The sequence below is a fragment of the Vicugna pacos genome, unplaced genomic scaffold (assembly GCF_048564905.1).
Source record: "Vicugna pacos unplaced genomic scaffold, VicPac4 scaffold_16, whole genome shotgun sequence".
In the NCBI taxonomy this organism is placed as follows: Eukaryota; Metazoa; Chordata; class Mammalia; order Artiodactyla; family Camelidae; genus Vicugna; species Vicugna pacos.
Window position 1 is genome coordinate 2,966,898 of NW_027328737.1, and position 22,590 is coordinate 2,989,487.

General features: G+C 35.9%; 1 pseudogene; it reads right to left on the bottom strand.

Moving 5' to 3' along the window:
- Positions 1–643: 643 nt before the first annotated feature.
- LOC140692744 (actin-related protein 3B-like) overlaps positions 644–22,590 on the bottom strand; it is a 111,894-nt pseudogene continuing 89,947 nt past the window's right edge.

The following is a 22,590-nucleotide window of genomic DNA, read 5'->3' on the forward strand; positions in this document are numbered from 1 at the left end:
TGGAACAAATTTTGTCTGTTGTTCATGTGGCATCCCATTTTAAGAATCTGCCCTTTCCTAGGCTAGGCCATTTTTTATTTAATTATTCAGGTTTTAAAAGCTTGATGTGCAGTGGATCTTTATAAGATGAAGATATCAATTCTTTGTTGCTTAAACATGCGCAAATAGGTTATGCAAATCAGAAGATTCACTCTTATTTTTTGTAACATTGCCACTTCATGAAAATATTTCAATGTCCTCACATTGATCATTTTTGTCCTCTGACCTCTTTGCTTTGGGGGCCTTATTTAGGAAACCAGTATCTGCTTTGATAATCAGCGTTTTCTCTTGCATTCTTTAATGTTTGCTTTTTATGTTTATGTCTTTAATCTGTGTGGAATTTAACTATTTGTTGGTGGTTTGTTTTAAGACTCATGCATGATTTAGAAAACTCGAGAGGAGAAGGAAAGGATATTGTATTTACCCATATTTTTACTTTTCCCATTGTTCTTTCTTCCTTCCTGATGTCCCAAGATGCTTTTTTATCGTTTACTTTCTGCTTGCATGCACTTACATTAGCTGTTCTTTTAGCGTAGGTTCGCTGATGACAAGTTCTCTTGGTTTTCCTCCATCTGAATTCTCTGAGTCTGCCTTGATCTCTGCTTCATTTCTGAAGGATATTTTTGCTGGAAATAGAATTCAGAGCTGACAGTTCTCTTCTCTCAGCACTTGAAATATGTCCTGCCACTTCCTGCTGGCCTCCACCGTTTCCAGCGTGAAGTCTGCTGTCCTTTGAACTGTGCTCCCCTGCAGGTGGTTTCCCTCTGTCTGCATCTGAGATCCTTTTCTTTTTCTTCAGTTCCCAGCAGTTTGACTGTGGCGTGTCTTGGCTTGGGTTTCTTTGGCTTTGTCCTTTTTGGATAAATCCTTGCTCAGCTTCTGGAATCTGTAGGTTTATGTCTTTTGCCAATTTAAGATAATTTCAGCTATTAGTTATTTAAGTACTTTTTCAGCCCCACCCTCTTTCTCCTTTTCCTTCAGGACCCCTAATATCTGTGTCATTTTGTTGTTGACATCTGTTGATTGTCATTTCTCATGCAAGTAAAGTTTTCCTGTTTCTTGGTTTAATAAGGGATTTTTTTTATTGGAACCTAGACATTTGGGACATTATGTTGTGAGAGTGTAGATCTTCCTTAAATAATCTATTTTAACTAATTTCCTCTGGCACTATTCCAGTGGCAGAATGGAGAGGGGTGCTACATTTTTACCATGTGGAGGAGCAGTCAGGATTCTCATCTATGCTTTGTTGATGTAGAAAGAGGAGGGGCTTTTGCTATTGCCAGTTGGGGTGGCAGTTCTGACTCCAGCTTCTCCTTCAGCCCACTTCACTAGCTGCAGTGGGAGAATGTGCCCGCTTTTAAGGACACAAGTGATATGATATGTTCTACCTGCTTACCACTTGGTCATCTCCTATTTTATGGCCTGTAAACTTCATAATATGTGCTAAGTCTCTTTTTCCACATCACATACCATATTCCCATATTCTAGGGTATAGAGCGTAGACCTTTATGCTCACCACCCTGCAGAACTGAACTTTTCAATAAAAATAATATCCAGGTCACGAATATGAGCAATCTATATAATTTTATATTTACTATATTAAAATAATCAAAAAGGAAATAGGTAAATTGCTATTAATAATACTAAGTGTGTTTTATTTAACCTAATATATCCAAACTATCATCATTTCAATATAATTAGTATAAACATTCTTATTGACAAATTTACATGCATCTCTCATACTAAGTACTTTAAACTTACAGCACATCTTAATTTAGACTAACAGCGTTTCAGGTGCTCAGTAGCTTATGTGTGGCTTGTGGCTACCATATTGAACAGCTTGGGTTTAGACTGCTTTGGTCAATAAAACCTACAACTATCTTTTCTTTCCTGACTTAGTCCAGTGTCAAGTGTGGTATGAGGTTTTAACTAGCCTCACAAGCTAAGGTTGTTTGCTTTGTTCCTTAGCTTTACTCTGAATGTTCATAAATAAATAAAGATAATATGCTACTTAAAACATTGATATAACCAACTGAGCATGGTGTTTTGGGCCTGGGGTGTTGGGAAGGATTCTTATTTTCAGTGCAATTAAGTAACAGGTTGCTGGTTTATTCAGCCATTCTCTGTATTTAACCAATTTTGATAATTCAGAATTTTCTAGAATCTATTGATTTTTCATTTTCAGTTTAACAGTCTTATGAATCTATAGATATTATTTTATTTTTATCTGGTTTTGTTTATCATTAAGTATAATCTTTTGAATGAAATTTATAGAAGGATAAACTATGTAAAGTAAAACATTATTTTTCAGTATGTAGCTCATTACGTTTTAATATTTAATCAGTATAACCAACACCATAATCACAATATAGGACATTTTCATCATTCTAACAAGTTTTTTTCTGCCTCATTGCAGTTAATTCTTTCTTCTTTCCTGGCCTCTGGAAACCACTCTTCTGCTTTTAATCACTAAAGAATAAATTTTTTGTTTATAAAATTTTATGTAAATTCAGTCAGACAGTATGCAATCTTTTGTGTCCAACTGAGTATTTTCAGCATCATTCTTTTGAAATTCATACACTGTAATGAATGTATCAGTAATTCAGTCTTCCTACTTCAGAGTTGTATTCCACTACATGGATGTGCCACAACTATTTACCTATCCCCTTTTAGAGTTGCAAATTTTCAATATATTTTCTTCCATAAATTGTGTAATTTTGGTTTTTTGTTTGTTTGTTCACTCTTTGGCTCATTTTGAATTAATTTTTCTGTATAGTGTCTGGGTCTAGATTAATTTTTCTAAACATAAATCTAGTTGTATTTCAAACTTTATTAAAAAGATGAGTCTGCAGTTTGAAAAGTGTGCTGTTTCTCGACTCACTGGGTTTTTTAAAATCAGGTAGTATCAGTCAAGTAAACTTCTTTTTCAAAATTATTTTGTCTAGATACCTCTTTGTATATTACAGCTTGGATTTTCCTATAAATATTAGAATTAGCTTAACATTGTAACTGAGATTGCACTGAATCTATCAGTCAATCATGTGATAATTGACAACTTAATAATTTTGAATCTTTCAATTTATGAATCTGGTATAAATTTTCATTAATTTAAGTCATCTATATTTTCTCTCAGTGATGTTTTATCATTTTCAGCATCTTGCACATGTTTTGTTACATTTTTTCTAAGTCTTTTATGTTTCCAGATTCTATTATACATGCTATTTCTCAAAATTTCATTTTCCATTTTGTTATTGTTAGCATATATAAATAAAATTCTCTTGATTTACTCATTTTTCAGTTCTGATAATTTTTTTGTAAATGCTTTAGAATTTTATACAGTAGGTCAAGTTAGCTGATGGTGTTGTGTTAATCTTAGTTTTTAAAGATTTCTTGTCTTTTCTATCATTTAATAACAGAGGAGTGACATTTGTCTATTTCTCCTTCAAGTTCTGTCAACTCTTTGCTTATGTATTTGAAGTTTGATTGTTGAATATACAGACATCCAGGATTCCTATGTCTTAATGTTAATTGATTGGTGTTCTCCTTTATACTTAATAATATTCCTCTCCCTTAAGCTTATGTGGTATGATATTAATGTAACCACTTTACCTTTGTTATGATTACTGATCGTGTGGTATATGACCTCTTTAACCAATATTTTACTTGTAATCAAACTTTTTTCTTTGTATTAAAGATATTTAAATTGGCTTTCTCACAGACAGCTTAAAGTTTTATTTTGCATTCTTCCAGTTTGATAATCTGTGTTTAATTGGAATATTTAAATAGTTTGTAGTTAATAAAATGTTTTGGGTAAGAGTGAATTTGGGTTTAATTCTACCAGATCTCTATGTGTTGCTCGTTTACTGATGGGCACAGACCCTCCAGTTCCCTTGGCAGGGCTGATGGTGGGGTGTGGGTGGGAGGAGTTGAACCCACATCCACGTGGGACAGGACTGCCCCAGTCCACGGCCAGGGTCACAGCTTTTATCTTTTAGACCATGTCATGTCAATGGAATCTAAATGTTTTCCACCTGTTTGAGCTCCAGGAATAATCAGTCATAAACTCCCCAGTGGTTGTTTTTCACCCTTACCTTGTGAAGTTTGAGCTTCATGATGAAGGTTAATATATGTAGAATCACATAGTATGTAATCTTTTAAGACCAGCTACTCTCCCTCAAAATAATACTCCTGTGATCCAATCGAGCTGTTGCATGCAGCAATAGTTTATTCCTTTTTATTGTTCAGTAGCATTCCTTTGTATGGACGTGGCAAAGCTTTTGGTTTTGTTTTAAATATGTTAACTCGTTGAAGGACATTTGAGCTGCTTCTGCATTTGAAGATTTACCAGAGTTTTTGTAAATATTTATATACAGGTTTTTGTGTAAACATAAATCTTCTTTTCTCAGGGGCGTATACTAGTGAGCAACATTGTCAGGTCGTATGGTAGTCTATGTTTAACTCTATAAGAAATTGCCAACAGTTTTCCAGAGTAGTTACGCTATTTTGCATTGCTATCAGCAATTTATGAGGGGGAGGGTGTAGCTCAGTGGTAGAGTGAGTGCTTAGCATGCACAAGGTCCCGGGTTCAATCCCCAGTACCTCCATTAGAGATAAATTAATAAAATCAATGTAATTACAGCCCCCCAAAAAAAAGAAGCTTAAAAAAACCCATTTATGAGAGCTTAGTATGGATGTGTGTAGCTATGTGGGTGTATATGTATTGTCATATATGTGTATGTCATCAGTACTTTTAATTATGTCTGTTATAATAAACATGCAGTGATAGCCTATAGTGGTTTTAATCTGCATTTTCTTCATGTCTATTGATGTCAAAATCTTTTCATCTTCTCTAAGTACCAATTTAAAATAAAATTATGTTGTCATATATTATCTCTAAGCCATATAAACCTGCTCATTTTTATTTTATTTTTTGTCTTTTTTATTGAATGAAAGGTTCTTTAAATGTTATAGTGCTTTACAGGTTTCATAAGTTCCACACAGATAATTTCATATAATCTGATAAAACCCATTGTTCCCAATCCCTATATTGCCCCTCGTCCCCTTATCTCTCCCCACGGATAACCACTAGTTTGTTATCTATGTCCGTGAATCTGCTTTTTTTTTTGTTGATTTATTCACTAATTTGTTGTATTTTTTAGATACAATGTATAAATGATATTGTACAGTATTTGTCTTTATCTGTCTGGTTTATTTCATTTAGCCTAATGCCCTCCAAGTCCATCCATGTTGCTGCAAATGGCAAAATTTCATTCTTTTTATGGCTGAATAGTATTCCATTATATATACACCACATCTTCTTTATCCAGTCCTCTGTTGATGGACTGTTAGTTTGCTTCAACACTTTGGCAATTGTAAATAATGTTACTATGAACATTAGGATTCATGTACCTTTTCGAATTCATGTTTTTGCCTTTTTCAGCTGTATATTCAGGAGTGGAATTGCTTATTTTTAAATCATTGTCAGTGCTTACCTAATTGCATGTGGAATAAATTCATAATTGACTTGTACATTTTGACAGCCGTCTTTCTTAACATTAAATATTTTTCTGTTTAAGAATTTTGTTTTTCATTTGCAATTTGAATGTTATTTTTCTTTCATGCTTATATTATATTAGTTACTGTTATTTTTCTCTTCCCACTGCTATCTGTCCAGTATTTCAACAATTTTACGGTTTTCTTCATCATATCACTCACTGACCCACCTCCCAGTCTAAACCAGTCCTAAGCCTTCATGAGAAGTGTCTGCACCATGAAGTGGTTGGGTATCTATTACTTAAGTGTTCTATCTCGAGTGGAAACTTTAACCTTGGTTTCTAATACTGAATCTGACTTTCTGCTTTGTAGAGTTTTGAGTCTGGGTCATTTCAGAAAATTTGATTCCTTGGCCTTTATTCCCTGCTCTCAGATGGGGGTACAGCCACTTCAAAACTTTTGTCCATTCAGGGTTTTGCAATCTCTGCTCAGCTTATAATCTTTTGAGATAATCATATATTTTTAATTCTACACATGGTCATTTCTTTTGATTTTATTTTATTACTTTTGATTTTATTTTATTACTTTACTGAAGTACAGTTACAATATGTCAGTTTCTGGTGTACAGCATCTTGCCCCAGTCATGCATATACATACATATATTTGTTTTTGTTTTCACTCTTTTTCATTAAAGATTATTACAAGATATTGAATATCATTCACTGTGCTATACAGAAGATACTTGTTTTAATCTACTTTTATATGTAGTGACTAATGTTTGCAAATATCGAACTCCCAAATTTTCTTTCAGTGACTAAAAGATTGTTTACTATGTCTGCAAGTCTGTTTCTATTTTGTAGATGAGTTCACTAGTGTCCTCTGCTTTTCTCTTTTTTAGATTCCACATATGAGTGATATCATATGGCATTTTTCTTTCTCTTCCTAGCTTACTTCACTTAGAATGATAATCTCCAGGTCCATCCAAGTTACTGCAAATGGCATTATTTTATTATTTTTTTATGGCTGAGTAGTGTTCCATTGTATAAATATACCACAACTTCTTTATCCAATCACCTGTTATGGACATTTAGATTGCTTCCGTATCTTGGCTATTGAATAATGTAATAAGGTGCTGCTATGAATATTGGGGTACGTGTATCTTTTAAAATTAGAGTTCCCTCTAGATATATGCCCAGAAGTGGGATTGCTGAATCATGTGGTAAGTCTATTCCTAGTCTTTTGAGGACTCTCCATACTGTTCTCCAAAATGGCTGCACCAAACTGCATTCCCACCTTCAGTGTAGGAGGGTTCCCTTTTCTCCACAGCCTCTCCAGCATTTATTGTTTGTGGACGTTTGAATGATGGCCATTCTGGCTGGTGTGAGGTGATACCTCACTGTAGTTTTGACCAGTATTTCTCTGATAAATAGCGATATTGAGCATTTTTTTGATGGTTGTATTTTTATATACCCCAATCATACCTTTTAGTTAGCTCTTTCAATACATTTTCTCTACTATTGCCATGACTTGGGCCAGAGGTGTCTCCTAAATTCTTAGGTCATCTGGAATTTTTCCAAGTGTTCTAATGGTCTATGCTAGCTCTGTAATCCTATGTAAACACCTGAAGTTGACCTAGAACATCAATTCACTGCATGTTACACCTATGGATATGCATCTCTTTCTGTGATGTTAGCATTCACCTGTGTTCACACACTATTTAATTTCAATAGAAATTAATTTTAAATACCTGCTGTATAGTACAGGGATCTATATTCAATTTCTTATAAAAGCTATAATGGAAAAGAATCTGAAAATATATGTATGTATATGCATAACTCAATCGATTTGCTATACACCTGAAACTAACATTGTAAATCAACTACACTTCAATTAAAACAAATAAAATTTTAAAAAAAGAAAAAAGAAATTAATTTTTTATTTAATCATTGTATTTTATTTTATTATTATTTATTATTGAAGTACAGCCAGTTTACAATGTTGTGTCAATTTCTGGTGTACAGCATGTTTCAGTCATACACAGACATACATAGACTCTTTGTCATATTCTTTTTCATTATAGGTTACTGTAAAATATTGAATATAGTTCCCTGTGCTACACAGGTTGGTGACCCAGAATGTCTCCAGAAAAAATTATACACCCATGGGATCTTGTGTCAAAGGCAGTCACAAGGTCTGAAAGACAAATACACCTACATCATCACCTCACTTTAGCTAAGATTTACTTACATGTGATACCTTGAAAATGTGTTGCCTGTGTAAAGTAAATGGGCTTCCAAGGATTAAGTGTGATAAAGTAATTTCACACCATCTTTATGAGGCTAGCCATCATAAAGGAAGTGTGGTCTAATGGAAGAATTACTTACCTGATTATCAGACATGAATACATTACACTGAAAGATTGTGTTTCAATTTTTCATTGAAAAATTGTTAAGACCAAATCAAGTTCTTATAATTATATATAGAATTAGCAATGAGTTCCCTAAAAGGATTTTTTTCCTAATTGTATTTTGTCATTACTTTGTGGTCCAGAAAGTTCTGATTAAAATCGGGATTTAGATTCTAAATGTATTATTAATGATTGGCAGAAATCTTATCTGGGTGTAATTAGTATTTAAGATTAGTATTTAAGCTTTTTCTAATTGAAAACAAATTTTGACCATGAGTGCTAGAAAGCATACTTAGTACATTTTCTGACTATAAAATATATACTGCTTACACTATATCTCATTTTCTTAATAGTAGGTATATAAGAATCACTTAATGAACATTTTTTATCCATAAATATTATTGAATTCTGCAAAGCAGCACAGGTTGAATAAATTTGTATAAATTTATATTTATATAAATTAAATCAACTGAAACATAATGTGAGGGTATGTAACACCAAAGTTATAGTTAAATTTCTAAATAAAGGTTACTAGCTCTCTCCTATTTGAACTTAAGCCCACAAAATCATTTTTCTCCTCTAACCTCTTAAAGGCATTATTAAATTTCAACTACAAAGCTTGAGAAAAGTGCAGCAATGACTTCTGCCCAGGCAGTCTAGGCTAACTTGTATATTTCTACTGATTTTCTGTCTACTTGCTCGGTCAGTTACTGAGGGAGTGGTGCTGAAGTCTTCAGCTGTAATTGTGGATTTATCTATTTTCCCCCAGTTCTGTCAGTTGCTGCTTTGTAAATCTTGAAGCTTTTTTATGAGGGACATAAATATTTGAATTCACTATGCCTTCTTGATAAACTGAGCTCTTTTATCATTAAGAAGTGACCGTCTTTATCCCAGGTAAAATTCTTTGCTCTAAAACTTATTTTTTCTGATAGTAATACAACCACTACAGTTTTCTTTTGACTAATGTTAACATGATTTTTTTTTCTATCCTTTTATTGTAAAACTCTGTGGTTGTTATTTAAAGTGAGTTTCTTGCAGGTAACATGCAATTGGATACTGTTTATTCATCTAATCTGAGAATCTCTGCATTTACTGGGGTTTTTTTTTTAGACATTTACACTTAATGTGATTATGGATGTGTTGAGTTTCATTTTACTCTTATGCTTTTTTTCATTTGTCCCATTTTTTCTTTGATATTTCCTCCTCTTTCCTGGCCTCTTTGGGGATTAACTGGATAGTGTTTTATATCTTTTATTTGTTGGCTTATTAGGTATAGCTCTTTTTGTGCATCTAATGGTTGATTTATGTTTTATCCTTGATAGCACTTAGATTTCTCATTTTATTTGCTTTATTTTTCTCTCACTCAATATGTGTATATATTTAAATTTAGAAATGTAGTTTCTATTCACTTACATATTACATAAATATTTTATATTTATATACTATGAGTAATTATTTGAGTTTTTTGAGGTATAGTCATTTATAATATTATATTAATTTCAGGTGTATACTATAATGATTTAATATTTTTATAGATTGTAGTCCATTTATAGTTATTATAAAATATTGATAATATTCTCTGTGTTGTACAATATATCCTTGTAGCTTATTTATTCTATACCCAGTGATTTGTACCTTCTAACTCCCTACCCGTGTTTTGCACCCTCTTCCCTTTCTCCACTGGTAACCAGTAGTTTAGTCTCTGTATCTGTGAATCTGTCTAGTTTTGTTGTATTCACTAGTTTGTTTTATTTTTTAGATTACACATATAAGTGATATCAAAAGATATGTCTTTCTCTAACTTATTTCACTAGCATAATACCTTCTAGTTCATCCATATTGCCACAAGTGGCAAAATTTCTTTCCTTTTTATGGCTGAATAATCTTCCATTGTATACATTTACACCACTTCTTACCCAGTCATCTGCTGTTGGGCACTAGGGTTGCTTCCATACCTTGGCTATTGTAAATAAAGCTGCTATGGACATTGGGGTGCATGTATCTTTTTGAATTAGTGTTGTTGTTTTTTAGTTCAGATATATTCCCCAGAGTGGAATTGCTTATTTTTAAATTTTAAATTCTAAATTTAAAGACAAACATTCTGGGGGCTCATCTTCCTGGTGCAGGACCCCTGAGCTGGGGGGCTGATGTGGGGCTCGGAGCCCTTGCTCCTTGGGGACAGCCTCAGCAATCGTAGTTACTCTCTTGTCTGTGGGTTGCCTGCCTTGGGGTGCAGGACTTGACTGCAGCATTACTCTGCCCCTCCTGCCCATCTCATTGTGGCTCTTTCTTTGTACTTTGGCTGTAGAAGATCTTTTCTGGTAGGTTCTGGTCTTTTTCATCGATAGTTGTTCTGTAAATAGTTGTAATTTTGGGGTGCCCATGATGGAGGTGAGCTCAGGGCCCTTCTCCTCTGCCATCTTAGGAACTTCAACACGCATATAATTATTTTTGAACCAGTTGAGAATGAACTGCACACATGAGGCCTATGTAACTAAAAAGCCAGTACTCTTTGTGCATAAATGACCCGACTCCCATTAGTGGGGCACTGGCGTCATCTGAACGGGCTAGAGGAGCTACCTGAGCTCATCCCTCTCCAGTCCCTCTCCGTGATTCCAATTTAGTAGCTTGAAGCCAGCTGTTGGGAGGATTCTCAACCCGGAAATGGATTAGGATTAGCCTTGTAAACACTCCATGAATCTTCCTTCACCCTCCCACTTTTAACACCACAACAATAAATTATCCAATTCATTTTATCCCCTGATTTGATATTAGACATTGCAGCAACTAAACAAGGAAAGAAGGTTAAAAAGGAAAAAAAAGGCAGGTCTTAATTTTCTACCAGTTGGCTTTCTCATGCTTTTCTTTCCAATTTGATTCAGCAACATCTGATTCAGTTCACAGTAACTATAAATGAGTACTCAGAGTACAACCTTGCTTTTCTTACCAACTCCAGAAGGAGCCACTGTTGAAGTCTTCCTGTGGACGGGCTATGACTCCTGCAGCTCACTGTTGCTCTCTTGTGATAAGCCATCCAGTGTGAATCATTCTTTGGTTTAAAAAGGTAGAAAGGACCCCGTCAAAAATGCGCATCTTTTTGCCTAACGGTGTTGCACTTAGAAAATTGGTTCTTCTGCTTAATATTTTTAAAATTTTTGTTCAACTAGAGAAGAAAATGTAATCAACCACTTACCATGTTTGTGTGTGCATAATATTAAAAGCCCAGTAAACCCAAAGACTCAATTTTGTGGTGAGAATGTATATTTTATATTAATTATCGTGAAATATATGTCAGATGAAATTTACCATTTTAACCAATTTTCAGTGTGCAGGCCAGTGGTGTTAAACGTGTTCACCTTGTGCACATAATAGCCAGAGCCTTATCATCTTGCAAAACTGAAGCTTTGTGCCCTTTAAGCTGTTCCCCACTTACACTTTCTGCTCTTCTTGGCAACAATTCTACTTCCTTTCTCTATGAATTTGACTACTCTAGGGTCCTCAGATAAATGATATCATACATTATGTATCTTGTTGTGATTGGTTTAATACCCAAAGCACAATGTCCTCAAGGTTCATCCATGTTGTTGCCTGTGCCAGAATTTCCTTTCTTTTACAAGACTGAATAATATTTCACTGTGTACATGTACCATATTTTGTTTTTCCATTCATCCATCCATGGACACTGGAGTTGCTTCCACTTTTTGGCTATTGTGAATAATGCTGCTATGAACATGGGTGGGCATATGTTGTATTTTTTAATTAACCTAAGAGATTGACTTAGTAATGGCACAGACTCCAAATTCTTAAACTTAAATAAATTTTCAAGTTGAAATAGTGAAGCTGGCTCTTTTTTACCTTTCCCCTTCTCTGATCTGGGACATTTCACTTATGTCTGGGAAAAAGATTTCCATTTCAGAAAACCCAGAATTCCAAAAGCTATGAATTTCCGTGTCATCACAAAAGCTATACATACTAAAATAAACAAGGATCCTTTTTTCTCCCCTCATTATCTAAGACCAAATTTTCAGCTTTTTGTCTAGATTTATGCATGCATTATCCCATCAGAATTGTCTACTGTCTTATAATGATTTGAACAATAGATGGAACCTCTTTTTTCTTGTTCTGGAATCACAGTTACTCTGAAAACTGGACTCCTTTGCATCATATTTTATTGTGAGTAAAATTATGCTCAGTTTTAAAAAAGAGTTTCTACTGTAGTTTTGTTACACACACACACACACACACGCACGCAATTTACATGGTGGAGTTCCAGGGCAATAACCCACAGAAAGCCCTCAATGTAGTTAAATGAATTGTGCTGCCTAATGAGTGAATTTCACAGATCCCTTGTGCCAGTCTTGTCTTCCTTGGTTCTGAGTGTAGTGAGGGTCGTTTTCACTATACAGCAATAGAATTTTCACTCGTTCACAGTCATTTTATAAAAATCAAATGCAAACTCATGGTTACCAGAGGGGAAAGGGGGGAGGGAAGGATAAATTGGGACTGCAAGATTTCCAGACACTAAACTATATTCAATGTCTTAAAGTAAACTGTAATGAAAAAGAATATGAAATTAAATATATGTAGGTGTATGTGTGGCTGAAACATGATGCTGTACAGTGGAAATTGACACACTGTAACTGACTACACTTCAATTAAAAAATAAATCATTGGCCAGTCATTCTCAACCACACGAGTGAAAACCTGCCCTGTGTCACGTCCGGCATGACTGATGTTATTCTCATTTGGCTTTGAAAGTGATTCTCCACATGTCTGCCTTCCTTGCAGAAGTGGTTTGCAAGTGTGTTTGTGAATGTATTCATTTCTGAGTCCTAGCTGATTTGCCAAATGATACCAGATCCCAGCGTGCCGCTCTGTGAGAAAATCCTCCTCTTTCACTTTATAAAAAAAGCATCAGTAACTGCCAGGGATGATTTAATTGCAATCATTTCCCCTTTGAATCTCTGGACAACTTTCCTGGAGACTCTCTTGTAGGGATTTATCTGGCAAACAGATCTGTCTATACGTACTACAGGGATATGTAATTCAAAACAGATGGACGCACTATCCAAAAGAAAGACATACGTGCAGATATTTAAATATTTAAACCTGGGTTTTCATGACTTGAGGATAAAAGATTACTTTTTTCATATATAGATATATATAACTGAATTATAGTCAGTTTACAATGTTGTGTCAATTTCTGACGTACAGCCTAATGCTTCAGTCATACGTGCACATACATACATACATTCATTTTCATATTCTTTTTCACCACAGGTTACTGCAAGATATTGAATATAGTTCCCTGTGCTGTACAGTATGAACTTGTTGTTTGTGTATTTTATACATAGCAGTTAGTATCTACAAATCTCAAACTAACGTCTGGTTCGCATAATGCCTGCAGGAACGAGTCTTAATGCACATTTTTAATTTTGGGCACCTAGCTGCCCAGCAGGCACCGGTCCTTTCAGTCCTTTGGTTGTTTGCCTTCTGCAAGTTCATGACCTAATACTGTTGAGGCTTAGATACGAGTGGGTGCTTTTTTCTTCTTTTCTTTCATACAGAGTAAGTATGTTCCATAAAAGTACACAAATCAATGAGGTCAAAATGTGAGACAAAGCTTTATGTTATGGGAACAAAGTGTTAAATTGTATATTTGAGCCGTTAGCCTGACCTACAGTCTGCACGGGGAAGCGCTAGAGAAAACAGCACAGACGCACAGCGAGAAGTGTGCCCGTGACCTTGAACTCCTTCTCCTGGACATTTCTGTGAACTCAGACTCCTGCCCAGAGCTCAGCCCTTGGAGAAAAGGACCTTGTTTTCCAGAACAGACTGTGTCTAGACTGCCAAGGTTTATAATCTTCCTCTGTTATGCAATATTAAATATTTCCTGAGCAAAACATGATTTATACTCAGTTTCCTGTCTCTGGAATAGATCAGTATATTAAATCATGTAATCATTTATATTTAAAAGACCCATTATTATGAAACTTCTGCTCATCTATCTCTAAGATAAGGGAACTCCAGAAATTCTTAGGGAAGACAGAAGAAAAATATTTTCTTTGTGAAGAGAAAAATTTCCATCACAGAAACTGCCAGCTCAGGAAAATTGTGATAAAAATGGCTGATTACTACTTCAGAACAACAAAAACTAAGAAATAGGAATAACAAAGTCATCAAATGGTTCAAATACAATTAGTAAACTTTTTTTAGTATATTGTAAAATAAATATAAAAAGAGTAAGAATTCAAGTTCATGTACTATTACTAATTAAGGTAAATTCTTGAACACTATGCACCAGCTTAATAATTTCCTATAAAAGTATTTGCATGTAATCTTTGATCTTGCCACATTGTGAGCTATTATGTAAATGTAACATTTTCTTTTACATTTGATTCATATTTCTTTTTTTCTTTCCATTTCTTTGAACTTTCTCAGTTTCTCTTATTGCTTGTATGGGTCTGATAAATTATCAAATCAGTTAAATTCATGGAACGTAAACATTTGCTTAACTATATTCAATTATACTGCTTTTTTTCAAAAGATTTGTTTCTGTGAAACTCAGACAATGTTCCCCACAAGTGTTTCTCTGCTTTTTACCACCTGGATCAATTTTAAAATGTCATTTCTTTGAAAAATGTTGAATCTGAACAGTTCGATAGATCAACTTAAATTGCAGTTTCAATATAACTCATTTGATACTTTCAACTTAAATTGTAGTTTTAATACAACTAATTGACTTTAAGACCTTGGGCTAATAGGAAATTGAACTAAAGAACGAGGATTGAAAAGATTTAAATTATATGTATATATAAAGAGAGCACAAAAATCTGGGTCACTGTTGTGGTTTAGCTCACATATTCATGTTTATATAAAATATTTTTGTTATTTGTAAACTCTAGTTAAAATTATATACCTTTATTGTGGTCCATGTATTATGTGGACAAGGTTTGTATATTTGGGTTTGTGTGTAACTGTGTGCATATTTAAAGAAAAGCCTATAACCGTACACCATTATTATTTGAAAAAAGTCTGTGAACTATAAAAAGGGAAACTCAATTGTTTGGAAGGAAGATGACCGCCATCAGTCTGGTTTAAGAAAAGCAGCGCGGAGCAGCCCAGCCTGCTTTGTCGCCCAGTGAGCACAGGCTTGTGTGCGACCAGGATACACTCACTTCACAACAGCAACGGACTTCTTTGTTTGTGCTGTTTTTAGCAGAAGAGCGAGAATTCTTAACAATTGCTACCCGCCCCTGTGCTCGTTTTGAATGTTCTTATGCTTCCAAAGCCTGGAGCAGTTTCTTGTTTTCAGGTCGACTTCCATGACTTATTTTCATGACTTACATCACAACGACTTTCAGGCCCCAAACTCAGAATAATACAGAGGTTGGACTTTTTACATGCAAACCATTTTTGAAGATTAGCACTTGGCCATGGGAGAGCACCGAGTTTGACTTTCCACCTTCAAAAGGGAGGGAAGCTCGAGGTAGCTGCATGTGTTGCGTATTTACTGTGTATTTAATTAGTACACTGCTGTTATGATCATTTTATTAAGTCACAATGTCATATCAAATGAAGGAGCTAAATTTTCTCTGCATCTATTATGTTCCTACATGATTCAAAATTTATGTACTTTTCAAGATAGATGGATGTGTACAGGCGTACATGTCCAAAGACTGGCTTTGTGACTTAGTTGACATTACAGAGTATGTTGCTTCATGGTTTAAAGATCTGTGTGGATTGCTGGACTTTGTGACGTATGGTTCACTGGATGAGTTGGAAGGCTCTAAAAATTTGTCAGTGTCTTCACTGTCCATAATCTGGTCTCACTCTCAGGGTAATTGAAAGATTGATTCAATAGTTTAGTGTCATGAGACCCTACAAAAGGATTCTATAACCCTCTGATCTTATGTTGTTTGTTACTATAATAAGTTATCAGAATTGAGTCTTGAAGAATGATGGCTCCACATGGGCTGTGCATGGCTTTGGGGCTGAGGGTGTCTGTGTCATCTCCCTGGGGACACCTTGGAGCCTGGCGCCACCATGAGTACCTGGTCAGGGTGGTCTGAGGGTCTGAGCCAGGATTTCCAGCTCCTGAGACAGATGTCTTCAGAAAAGCTAACCCAAAATCAACTGAATGAGAATTAATTATAGAGAAAAATGAAATGAGTGAGGAGGAGCTCATGAGATGTTTGTGGTGTGATTGGTCTTGCTATTAAAATTCTGTTTTCTGATGGGTGCCTGAGAAAACTTTTGTCTTTCTTCTTATCTCTGTTTCTCGATGTAGTCAGCTCTGTTTACGTAAAGTGAAATGAAACATTCTTGGAGTGATATCTTACTTCCGATGACCACTTGGAATTCAGGGAAAATACCCTAATATTGGCATAAAAACTAAAGATTCTGAGAGGCTTGCAGTGTGACTATAAAGTCTTCACAAGCCTGTCTTTGGACTCTACAGTCTTTAACCCCTGTTAACATCTCTCTGAACTCTAGGGTTCTCAAAACATAATTTGAAAAACTTCAATAGTATGTATCTATTTCTAGATTTTCAGAAATGCTAATTTTGACATGGATTAGTCCTTAGCAAGTTCAATTTAACATTAGAAAAAAAGGATTTAGGGAGAATTTCAGCTTCAACTTCCAATGAAATATGAGAGAATTGCTATAAAGTGTAATCATGAATTACCAGTGGGCTCCAAGCGGTGGCCGGCTAATTCCTACCTGCAGACATGTTACAGTTTGGCTTAAGCAGCTTAAAAGAAACATGGATTCAGCATTGAAAAATCAGAAGATTCAAATAAAAATATTCATTTCTGGCGCTGCCTGACACGAGAGAGCATCTGCCAGTGTTAGAAATGTCTTCCCTCAAGGCCACATTCGGCTTTTGCTAAGTCGCATTGCCTCTTATAAAAGGGGGGTGTCCTGGGTGGAACCCCTGCTGGTCTCCTTTGCTTCTGTTATCAGCCTGGACCCTAGAAGCATTTGAGTTTACAGTCCCTGAAGTTTGTTCCTTTTTTTAATTGAAGTGTAGTCAATTACAATGTGTCCATTTCTGGTGCACAGCATCATGTCCCAGTCATGTGTATATATATACATATATTCATTTCCATAATCTTTTACGTTAAAGGCTATTATAAAATGTTGAGTATAGTTCCTTGTGCTATACAGAAGAAGTTTGGTTTTTTATCTATTTTTATATATAGAAATGGAAGCAACCTAAATGTCCACTGACAGGTTTTTTTCCTAAACATGAATCTCTTCTCAATAAATGGGAAAAATTCAGAACAGAAAAATAGATAAAACTAACTCATAGCCTTTGTAGAAATAATGAGTCAATAAAAGCAGGGTTTCATCTTTCTGGACAATGAACAGTATTAGACATGTGTTCTATTAAAACAAGAAGCCCACTGCAGTCAATCAGGACTTGCTGGGTAGAAAGAGACAATCACAGCATTGTAAGGAAAAATTAGCAACTCTACCAAGTGCTTAAAAATTCTCTTTACGTCAGCATCATATCAGAGGCTAAGATGAAAACTGATCCATATTCTTTCTTCACTTAAAAGGCATTTGTGCACAGCTCTGATGAATCAGAACCTGTGTGCTGGAATACACTTCATGACACTATCCTAAAGACTCTTGGCTGGTTATAGTTGGAGGCGGATGAGAAAGGAACGCAAGAAAATTTAGCAGCACAATCTAAATTGTAATCCATCACTTTCAGTGATAAATCACAGAAGTCACCTATAAAAAGTTTATAAAAAGTCCAAAGTCAAAAGAAACCGCACAGGTTTGTGAATGAGTGTGGAGCTACAATTTTCATGGCTTAAAGTTAATTTGTGATCACTGAACAGAGTTAAGTTTCATATTTTGACCAATAATATCTTTCCCCAAATAAATTGTAGCAAAGATAAGTTGCAACGAAACATTCTCAATCATTTCTGTATGCAGATTGGGCTCTGAGAATCCCAGCTACGATTTGACGTATTGATCTTATTCGAATTCCATTTTCCTTATTGTAAAACAATTGCTCAGTTTTTATTTTGCTGGGTTTTATTACTCAAAATTTAGTAACTAGACATTAAGATATGAGAGAATCTGTAATAAAAATATGAAAAAATAAGTAAAGAAATATTATGGCATAGAGGTAAAACTGTTTCTAAATAAGATATTATTTCAAAGCATTTCATGAAAAATCCAGCTAACTTAATCCATTTAGAATAGTTACAGAACATTTCAAACCTTTTGAGAAACTTACCTGCAGAATGATTAGTCAGTCCTCTTTCTCATTTTAATCAAACATTTCAGCATGAATTCACTCACCCAATTCTAAGGGTCATTTCCTCTGAAATTATCCATAAATCTTCTGTGTCCTATGGTAGAGAAATGTAAAATTTAACAACATTTTTAAAAAGGGTTAAAATTAAACTTTGCTGAATTTTTAGTGGAGCCCTAAGTTGAATATGACATCCACAATACTTGGGAAGCTACTGAACACTTGCAAAAAAAATTTGGATGAGACTTTCTGACGTGTGGCTCCATATATATTATTAGTCATTCTAGTTCTTTTATTTCAAGGAAACATTTTTTGACTCTTTCCAAAGCCTTTCATCTTCAGTAAAACTTTTTCCTCTATTGCTAATATGCTCCATGACCTTGAGCAAATTGTTTACTTGGCTATAGGCTTTTGATCAACCCCATATATAATTAAGATGATAAGTGTTTGAACTTTACAGAGTCTGAAATTAATTATATATCAAAATTTTGATACCATGCATTTTTTGAGCATTTAATTTTGGAATAACTTTAGATCTGTTGAAAAACTGCAAAGATAATAGAGAGTTTTGGTTTACTTTTCATTCAGCTTTTTAGTGTTGATGATCTATTTGTCAAAAGTAAGAAATTAACATGTATACAGTATTACTAGTTAAAACTTTGGCTTTGTTTGGGCTTCATCAATGTTTCTGCTGCCTTTTTATTTTTCCTGTCTAATCTAATCTGGGATCTAATCCCCAGATCCCACACTGCATTTAGTGCTCAGGTCTTCATAGCCTCTGTCAACCTGAGACCATTTCTCAGTCTTTCCTTGTCTTCACGACTCTCCTGGAAATACTCCTTAGTTAATGTCCCTCCTTGGCCGTGTCCAACATTTCTAGACACAGATGAAGATGTTGCTGGCGGATGTAACTGGTGTCCAGGTTCTTGTCCCATCCCAGAGAGAATTCAGAGACAAGATGTGGAGATTAAGAAAGCAAAGTGAGGATGGAAAACACACTCTCAACGGGAGGTGGGCAGGCTCAGGTGAGCAGCTGCCCTGAGTTTCTTTGAGAAGTTGGTTACATAGAGTGTAAAAATGAATGGACAGAATACTCATTGGGGAGGGAAGGGTTTGGGGTCCTATTCCCTCATTTTCATCCCAACTCCAGCTTCCTGAAGGGAGGAAGGATTTTTGTTCTTATTTAGTCTGGATCAGAAGTGTCAAGGTGTCAGTGCGTGATGGGTGTTTCTAATCTGTAAGGCTAATTTTATTGAAATGAGGACATAATAAGCAAGAGGTTACATTCAGACACTGAAGATTCCTGCCTTTTCCCACCTTTCCTTGTCGATTCCAGACCCCTTGCTACCCCAAACTGTGTGACCGCTTATCAGCCCAGAGGTACCTGCATGTCTTTCTCTGCCCAGGGACCCCTGGTGTCTGCATGGTGAAGGGTTTCCTGCATTTGGCTGGTGCCCCTCGTTTCTGCCCAATTCCTGCCATTTGGCCTGCGTCCCCTTTTCTCTGTTCATATCTAGCTCTCTGCCTGCACTCACAGCGGTTTTAGATTCTGAGGAAGAACATCACAGCTGCCCTTCTCACTGCATCCTATCAGAGTGACGTGATATCAATATGACCTTGCACTGGGGGCACTGGCTTTGATCATGGGTTAAGTCAGTGTCTGTCCAGTTTCTTTCCTTCCATTTTCTCTTTCCATTCTCCCAGAAGCACAGTCTCTAAGTCCAGCCCACACTACAGGGAAGGGGAATGAAGCTGCCCCTGCTGAAGGAAGGGCATTGCAGAATTTGTGTTCATATATTAAAACCACACCATATAGAGCAAATTTGGTGACTACACAAAGACCCTGTTTCTCCTTCAGTTTCCTACCTATGGGTTCTAATGTCTGTCAATGGATCTCACCTGCTGCAAATGCCTCTACAATATTTAATGAGAATTCTTCTGAAGAAAGATTTGCCTCTTCTTCTACACTGCTTTATGCAATGTAGAAACCTCATGGAGATTTACTCTATTTTTTGCATTATAATCTAATAATATCATTATTGCATTGTTCAGTTGTTCCAAATTTTGCCATTGCGAGTCCTCTCCAATTGGCTCCTGGGGCCCTTTGACGTACATATCATGGCTTTTTGCTTTGTGTGTGTGTGTGTTTGTTGCCCCAGAAGGGGAAGGGAAAACACCTCAGTTCTTGTCATACCCAAAAGATAAGAATTCAGACAGGACATGCAGTGCTGTGTAGTGAAAGATTTTAAAGGATTTATTTAACACCTCCAAGAATGGGAGGCAGGCTGATCCAAGGGCAGAAAGCAGTGGGCTTTGTCTCTCCTCTTACACCCTTGCTTAGAGGTGGTCTCTTGACTGACTGATGGCTCTTGCCCCTGGAGTGCTGAGTCATGCTTGTCCCCTTTCGCACGTGTCCTTACCCATGATGCGCACAAAGAAACCCAAGGGGGTGCCTCGACCACAATGCTGATTATTTCACAATGAGCACTGAGTTATGTCTGGTTAGGCCCTTGTTGCTACTGCACAGTCATGGCTGTCGGGTTCTATCCAGTTTCTTGCTGGCACTCATTTTGAGGAAATAAAGTCTCTTTATGCTGAAGGCGGGCACACCACCATCTAATGGATCAGCCTCCCTCTCCTCCACCTTGCCTGTCAGGTGCCTTCCACTAATCTAACTACCTAACATGTTCACTTGCATACTTTGTATCTGATGGACTGCAGGATAATGTTCATCTTGTAGTTTCACTGCCTCCGCCCTAGGAAAAGCCCTGCCTCCATGGAGCCCTATTAGTTTCCTAGGATTTCTATTCCTAGCACATTACCACAAGCTGGGGGGCTTCAAAACAGTAGAAATGACTTTCTCACAGTTGGGAGGCCAGAAGTCTGAAATCAAGGTGAGAGCAGGGTTGTGTCCCTGTCTGTTCTGTGCCTGTCTCCCAGCCCTGGTGGCTGCTGGTGACCTGGCTCTCTTTGGTTTGGTGTCATCACAGAAACCTCCTCCTTGCATGTCTCTCCATGTCCTCCCCTGTTTTGCTAAGGATGCCAGTTATTGGATCTAGGGTGCACCCTAATCCAGTATGACCTCATCTTAAATAATGCCATCGGCAAGAAGCCTACTTCCAAATAAGGTCATATTCTGAGGTTCTGGGTGGACATGAAATTTGGAAGGATGCTAGTCACCTCACTAGCATTTTAGAAACCAAGATCTGGGCACTGCATTTTAAAATGAAAAATCAGTGTGTGTATGTCTATGTATAATATACAAATTATATATGTCATCATTATATAATTATTTGTAAATAAAATATGATATTTATAAGATGTTACAACCTACTTGATGAGTGCATTGCCTTTTTCCTTTGTTTTACCCTGTATTTCCAAGTCAAGTAACTTCCTTAGATATATTACTTAAGATATATTTAGTCTCTGCACTTTGAATATGTATCTTTCAAAATAGCTTTGCAGAAATCAAATCTTATTGAGAGAGATGATTAGACAGGCTTCCTGATTCAGGCTGGTTATCAACAAAGGGAAGAAGGTGCCAGGCTGTTGAAAAACAGGACCTTTTCTCTTCCCCTGCTGCCGGCACCTCAATTCCAAGGACACAACCACACACCGAGACATTTGATGTTCTACAACTGCTGTGTCAGTCCCGAGGACCTACCCCAGTATCTCTTTTTTGGTTCTCTTTCTGGCCAAAGTTTCTGTTTTAGGGCTGAGATCTGTGAGAGAAAAGAGCAAGTAATAGAAGATGTTTGAGGGGGAGGGTACAGCTCAGTGGTAGAGTGTGTGCTTAGCATGTGCGAGGTCCCAGGTTCAATCCGCAGTCCCTCCATTCAATGAATAAATAAATAATCATGTATATTCGAATCCATATCCAAAATTATAATGATACATTCACAGACATAATGTTACTTTATTGTTTTCATATTTATGTAAATGACACTATGGTATGCATATTCCTTTTTGATTTTCTTTTAGCCTTTCATTTTTCAAGATTTATATTACTAAATACAGAGTGTTTTAGTAGCTACACATTTACAATGTCATGGATATTAGAAAATGTGGAATAATTGAAAATTCATTTCTCTATTACCCCAAATGTAGGTTGTTTTGTTTTTCAACATTAAAATCATTTTTTAATCGGTATCTTTGCACAAAGAATTACTGATCCTTCATGTATGTGGATGACTCTCGAGGATATTGCTAAACTCCATGTTCTCCAAAATAGTTATTCTTATATATGTATGCTTACTAGCAATGTAAGCAAGGTTCTGCTTCTCCAAGTCTGTGCCTAGTTGATATTATCATATATATAATGTTCTTTTACATATCTATACCATATGTTTATATTTTTACCATTGATAGATGTGAA